Source organism: Oryctolagus cuniculus, chromosome 18 (genome assembly GCF_051225735.1).
Source record: "Oryctolagus cuniculus isolate XC-2025 breed Fujian yellow rabbit chromosome 18, ASM5122573v1, whole genome shotgun sequence".
NCBI classification, from domain to species: Eukaryota; Metazoa; Chordata; class Mammalia; order Lagomorpha; family Leporidae; genus Oryctolagus; species Oryctolagus cuniculus.
In genome coordinates this window covers 39,309,657-39,316,674 of record NC_142884.1, presented here as the reverse complement: position 1 = coordinate 39,316,674, position 7,018 = coordinate 39,309,657, and positions in this window count along the sequence as shown.

Sequence of the window (7,018 nt, the reverse complement as noted above, 5' to 3'; positions counted from 1 at the left end):
AATAATAAGACATTAACTCCCAAGGGAGTTGAATTCAGAAAAACACTTAATTTAAGTATAAGCCATATTCCAAAACTGAGTATCAAAAAGAGAAACTATTCAGGAATAAAACCTGAAGAATGCAGTATATGTCACAATATGTGTCCCCATTGTGGGCCTGATCAACTACAAGCTGGAGAGAAATTTTGTGCTACTAAGGTACCTGGGAACACTCTCCAGTTCTGTGAACCTCTTAATCAACAGCACAATATTCAGATCAAGGAGCAGGCACTTGAACAAATTGGACAAGGGAAAGTCTTCAAAAGCAAGAATATATTCTGTGAATCTGAGAAGCTTTTTATGGTAGAAACCTGTAATAAGTCAATTGCCACTATTGGCAAGACAACTCAAATAGTACAAGATTTCCATAAGAATTCTAACCTCAGTATACATCAACAAAGTCCCAAAAGAGAGAACGTTTATAAGTATATTGGGCCTGTGGAACCTGTTATTTACCAATCACATGTTAGACTGAATCATAGACCAAATATAGGGAAGAAATCCTATGCATGTAAACCTTGTGGGAAGTCATTCAGTATTAAATTCTGCCATACCCTCCATCACAGCACTCATATAAGTGGAAAACCCTCATGTGTGTAATGATTGTGGAGAAACCACTCACCAGAAGTCAGATCTCATTAGACATCAGAGAATTCACACAGGGTTGAAATCTTATAAATGTAATGACTGTGGGAAGTTCTTTGGCCAGAAGAAACACCTCATAAATCATCAGAGAATTCACACAGGTGAGAAACCTTATGAATGTAATGACTGTGGAAAATCCTTTGGCCAGAAGGCAAACCTCCTAAATCATCAGAGAATTCACACAGGGGAGAAACCTTATGAATGTAATCATTGTGGAAAAGCTTTTGGCCAGAAATCAACACTCACAAATCATCAGAGAAGTCACACAGGGGAGAAACCTTATGAATGCAATGACTGTGGAAAAACCTTGGGCCAGAAGTCAAACCTCATAAATCATCAGAGAAGTCACACAGGGGATAAGCGTTTATGAGTGCAATGACTATGGAAAACTCTTTGGCCAGAAGCCACACCTCATAAATCATCAGAGAATTCACACAGGGGATACGCCTTATGAATGCAGTGACTGCAGAAAAGCCTTTGGCCAGAAGGCAAACCTCAGAAAGCATCAGAGAATTCACACAGGGGAGAAACCTTATGAATGCAATTACTGTGGAAAAACCTTAGGCCAGAATTCAAACCTCAGAAAGCATCAGAGAATTCACACAGAAGACAAGCATTATGAATGCAATGCCTGCGGAAAAAGCTTTGGCCAGAAATCACAACTCAAAATGCATCAGAGAAGTCACACAGGGGAGAAACCTTATGAATGCAATAATTGTGGAAAAGCCTTTGCTGAGAAGTCAAAGCTCACAAAGCATCAGACAATTTGTACTGGGGGAAACCTTATGAGTGCAATGACTGTGGAAAAACCTTTGCTGAGAAGTCAAACCTCAGAAAGTATCAGAGCCTTCACACCATGGAGAAAGCTTATAAATGAAATGACTGTGGAAAAGCCTTTGGTCCCATCCTTGCATACCAAGGATAAATCCCACTTGGTCTGGGTGGATGATCTTTCTGATGCATTGTTGGATTCAATTGGCCAGAATTCTGTTGCAGATCTTTGCATGTATGTTCATCAGGGAAGTTGGTCTATAATTACTTTCTTTGTTGCACTTTTTGCAGGTTTAGGAATGAAGGTGATGCTGGCTTCATAGAAAGAATTTGGGAGAATCACCTCTCTCTCAATTGTTTTGAATAACTTGAGAAGAATTGCAGTTAGTGCTTTAAATGTCTGTTAGAATTCAGCAGTGAAGCCATCCAGTCCTGGGGTTTTCTTGGCGGCGAGGATCTTTATTACTGATATCATTTCCATCCGGTTATGTGTGTGTTTACGTTTTCTATATCTTTGTTGCTCAATTTAGGTAGGTTTTATGGATGGAAGGATGGTGGAAAGCCTCTTTGCTGTACTTCATAACTCATAAGATATCAGAGAATCCACACAAGGAATTTTCTACATGACCTTTTTGTGCAAGTTATATCTCATGAAATATTAGAGAATTCACCAAGGGGAGAAATGCATGAATGTAATACATGTGAATAAGCCTTTGTGGTGCAAATCAGACCTCATCAAACATAAAAGAATTCTCATGGGGAGCAATTTTATGAATGTAATGACTCAGAGCCTTTTACCATAATTCAGCCCTCATTGTACATCATCAAATTCATATAGGGAAAAACTCCTTTGAAAGTAAAATCCCTTTAATTAGAAGCCATACCTCATAAGACAACAGGGAATTCACATGGGAGAGAAACCTTATGGGTGTAATGAGTGTTGGAAAGCTCTGCCCAAATCTCTCCTTATATCAGAATGCACAACATATATATCTAATGAATGAAATAAATGTGAGAAAGTCATTTCACATAGGTAATGCCTCATAATCCATCATGGAATTTGAACAAGGGAGAGACCTTAACAATATAATGAATGTGGAAGAGCTTTTCTCCAAAATTCATGTAAGTATTGTGACAAAACCTTTTGCTGGAAATCACATCCTATCCAACAGAGACTCATGTAAAGGAGAAAGCTTATAAATATTATTAGTGTGAAAAGGTTGTTTGTCAGATGTCAATGGTACATCAGAGAATTGACACAGGTGGTTTCTTAGGAGTATACTGATTGTGTAAAAACATTTTCTTAATTTCAGGCTTGTATAGATACAGAATTCACAAAAGGTGATAGTCTTTGCATGCTGTAAATACGATAAAACCTTTAGCCAGAAATTAGACATCAACAGACTTCAGAGAATTCATAAGGAACAAAAGTCTATGCAATGAATTTGGAAAATGTATTTCTGCTATAAATCAGTCTTCAATTCCCATGAATAGACTCACAAATGAGAAAACATGCATGCATACAAAAGTTTTGTACCATAAATTATCTCTAGATGGTAAACTAATATATCACACAAAAGAAAAATCATGAGTATAATGGAATTGGGAATCGCTTTGCTATAAGGCAGAGTTCCAGAAAGCTTAGCAAGATTACAGAAAAGTCTCTGAAAATGTAACATGTCTGAAAGATTTGTTGGCATCACAAACTGGAGGATAGCTCAAGTGCATGTGTTTTTGTGACCTGGCATCCAAATTGATATCTCTTTTTCTTTGATGAATTCCTTGTTTATTTATTTAGCAGATTTAGAGACAAAGGATTCCTGTCCATTGATTTACTACTATATGCCCACAATTGCCATGGTAAGGTCTATGGCAAAACTGAGTGCTGGGGGCTGTGAATCTGATTCATCACTGATAACATTGAAGACATTGGTTCCTGGTTCTTATGCTGCTATGCATGGAAATGTTTCTCTAATTTCATTTTCAAATAGTTCATTGTTAATATAAAGAAATGCTTCTAATTTTTAAAATTTCATTGAAATAATTTGTGATTAATGTGTCCTAGTCATGCATTATTACAGGGTGTAGTGCAATATTTGCACACATTTATGCAGTAAAAAGTGATCAAGCTAAGCAACTACAGTTTTATTAATTTTTAAAGAGTTATTTATTTGAAAGACAGAGTTACAGAGAGAAGTAGCAGCAGAGAGAGAGAGAGGTCTTCCTCTGCCGGTTCACTCCCCAGGTGGCCCAATGGCCGGAGCTCTGCCAATCTGATGCCAGGAACCAGGAGCTTCTTCCAGATCTCCCACTTGGGTGCAGGGACCCAAGGACTTGGGCCATCTTCTACTGCTTTCCCAGGCCATAGCAGAGAGTTGGATCAGAAGAGGAGCAGCCAGGACTAGAACTGGTACCCACATGGGATGCTGGTGCTTCAGGCCAGGGTGTTAGCCCACTGTGCCACAATACTGGCCCCCAAGCAACTACAGTTTCTAATTCTTCTCCATGATTTGAGACTACCAGTTCCTCTCTTTCAGTTCTTTACACAGAACCTAATATGGTTGAATGTAGTCATCTCATTATATTATGGGGCACCAGAAGTTCTTTCTGCCTCTTTGTATTTTGTTACCTATTATCCAATCCCCCTCTATCCCTAGCTGCTTCCCTTCTCAGCCTCTAGTAATCACAGTTCTGTGTTCAGATCCATTATTTTCTCTCACTTCCACATGTGACAAGGACCAGGTGACATTTGTGTTCCTGCTTCTGGCTTATTTCAATTAATTTAATAATATTTGGTCTTTTTTGAATCTAAATGAAGTTCCCCTGTCCATTTTTTTCATTGATGGATAGCTAGATTGGTTTCAAATCCTGGCTGCAGTGAACTGTGTTATAGTGGCTGTGTTATGGGAAAATTGCTGTATCTTTGATATGCTCTTCTCCTTTCCTTCTAATAAAAGTTCCTTATTCTATATAGCCAAGAGCAAGATAACTTTCGCATGGTAGGTCAATTTTTATCTTATTTTAAATTTTTGTTATTTATTTGAAAGAGTTACAATAGAGATAGGGACACAGAGAGGTCCTCCATTAGCTGGTTCGCTCTACAGATGACTACAAAGGCCAGAGTTATGCCATTCTGAAACCTGGAGACAGGAGCTTCCTCTGGGTCTCCCACATGGGTGCATGGGCCCAAGGACTTGGGCCATCTTCTACTGCTATCCCAGGAGATAGCAGAGAGCTGGATTGGAAGAAGAGCAGCTGGAACTAGAACTGGAACCCAAATGGGATGCTGGCCCCTCAGGCGCTGCACAACAGCACCGGCCCAATTTTTATCCTTTTTAAGGAATGGCCATACTGTTCTGCATAACATCTGTACTAACTTGTGTTTTCATCCACCATATATGATGGTTTTCTTTTCCCATGTGCTCTCTAGCATTTGTTATTTTTTATCAGTTTGGCATCAAGATGATATAGTATTGTTCATGTTTTTGTGTATTTTGAAATCAGTTAATTTGTTTATTAAATCTTTGTTTATTTGAAAAGTGGATTTAGAGAGAGGAGGAAAGACAGAGATAGCTTTCATCTGCTGGCTCACACCCCAGAGAGTTTCAAAGTTGAGCCTGGGGCATGCTGAAGTCAGGAGCTTCATCCAAGTCTCCCACATCAGTGGCAAGGACCCAAGTCCTTCGTCCATCTTCTGCTGATTTCCCAGGTGTTTAGCAGTGAGCTAAATTGGAAGTGGAGATTCCTAAGCTCAAAGTGGAACTCACATGATATGCTGGCCTCACAGATTGCAGCTTACCCCACTTAGCCACAATGCCAGCCCCTCTATCAATTTAATTCCTCAAAAATAGGTCAGTAATGTTGGCATCTATCTCATTTTGTTTTTTCTCTGTTATTATTCAACTTATTGATGTCTTATTTTTGTTCACATTATTCCTCTCAATTGCTCTACCTGAGGTGAGTAGGGCTGCTGTGTTGCTTGAATGCAGTGTATGCTTTAGATTACTCATTTACTGAGTGCATGTCATTCACATAGCACTTCACCGAAATTCTACTATGTCCCAAATCCTCTTCTAGGCACAGAATTCAGACCACTTTTCTCTTAGGCCTAGATCTTGCCTTTAACATACTATTTGGAATTTAGTAGCTCATGAAATCTGCAGACTGCATAAATGAATGAATATTTTGAGGGCTGTGTTTTTGTGGAGGAACTTCATAGGAGACCGAAGGAATAAAATAAATCTAAAGTATCCACAGTATACAGAATGTATACTATTTTACAAGCCACAGAGAAGAGGAAGAAGAAGGAAAGTAGTGAGACTAGAAAGTTTGTGGCAAGACTAACAGGCACTGGTCAAGAACTTAATAAGCCCATTAGGAAAGCAGTAAGGTTTCTTTGTCTCCCCGTAGACTCTGCTCTCCAGAGGTGAACAGGGTCCTCTAAACCCACTTGCTGCACACACAAACACCTGAGTGTTGTATTCTCCCACAGGTGTTGGAGACTGATATGGTGTTCTGATTTATATTTACATAATGGCTAGTGACATCGGGCATATTCACATGTTTTGACCATGTACATTTCTTCTGAGAAATGTCTATTCAGATCCTTGCCTGTATTTTTTGGAGTTTTTCCAATTCATGTAAATGTTCTGGAAATCTGTAAACATTCAGAGTTTTAATTTTTCCTGCCATCTGTTCATTGTATCTACACTCTGATGTTTACTTTGTTGTGAAGAAGTATCTTAGTTGGATATACTCAAATGTCTCTGTTTTTATTTTTGTGACTATTGCTATTGGAATCTTACCCAAAAGCTATTGTGTGTTGACAATATTTAGAGTTTCCCTATGTTTACTTGGGTTTGGGTCTTATGATTAGATTTTTCATTCACTGTGAGTTCACTTTCACATAGTGTAAGTGATGTTGGAGTCTATTTTCAGGCTTCTACATTTGGATCATCAAGTTCCTCTGCACCACTTGTGAAAGAGATTCTTCTTTCTCCAGTTCATTTTAGTTCCTTTGTTAAATATGAGTTGCTGGTAGAAATTTGGGTTTATTTCTATGCTACCTAGTTTTTTCCATTGAACTATGTGTCTGTTATTATATCAGTGCTAACACTTCTTCTTTTTGTGTTTTTTTTTTTTTGCAGTTTATTTATTTATTTGAAAGGCAGAGTCACAGAGAGGTAGAGGCAGAGAGAGAGAGAGGTCTTCCATCCACTGGTTTACTCCCCAAATGGCCACAATGGCCGGAGCTCTGTTGATCTGAATCCAAGTGTCAGGAGCTTCTTCCAGGTCTCTATGCAGGTGCAGGGGCCCAAAGACTTTGGCCATTTTCTACTTTTTTCTCAGGCTATACCAGAGAGGGGTATACGAAGTAGAGCAGCTGGGAAACATACTGGCACCCATATGAGATACCGGCACTGCAGACGGTGACTTTACCTGCTTTGTCATAGTGCTGACCCCTGTAATATGTCTTAAAATATGGTGTGATGTCTCCAGCTTTTTTTTGCTTTATAATATTTCTTTAGATGTTATGCGTCTCTCATGTTTCTATATGAATTTT